At 73.4% G+C, this 271-nt stretch overlaps 1 protein-coding gene across 1 annotated transcript in view; it reads right to left on the reverse strand.

Moving 5' to 3' along the window:
- The window catches only part of LIMK1 (LIM domain kinase 1), an 11,955-nt gene that overhangs the window by 5,597 nt on the left and 6,087 nt on the right, over positions 1-271 (reverse strand). The window lies entirely within an intron of this gene.

The following is a 271-nucleotide window of genomic DNA, read 5'->3' on the forward strand; positions in this document are numbered from 1 at the left end:
GGGGGCAGGGTGGTTGTCAATGGCAGGTTGCTATGGGGGGGGGGGGGGGCGCTGTAGGGGGTTGCCGTAGGAGGGTGCACGGGGACTGCCGCAGTCCCGTTCCCCCCCCCTCCCCCTCCCTCAGCCGGGGGCGGGCGCCACGCGCAGGTGGAATACCAACCAGGTGTGACGTCACGGCGCGGAATTTCCCCACCCCATGACGCCACCGCGCGAGGACTCCGCCGCCCGATTGCGCGGCCCGAAGCCCCCCCTGGGCTTGGGGGTTGGGGGC

The sequence above is a fragment of the Haliaeetus leucocephalus genome, unplaced genomic scaffold (genome assembly GCF_000737465.1).
Source record: "Haliaeetus leucocephalus isolate CR32 unplaced genomic scaffold, Haliaeetus_leucocephalus-4.0 Scaffold136, whole genome shotgun sequence".
In the NCBI taxonomy this organism is placed as follows: Eukaryota; Metazoa; Chordata; class Aves; order Accipitriformes; family Accipitridae; genus Haliaeetus; species Haliaeetus leucocephalus.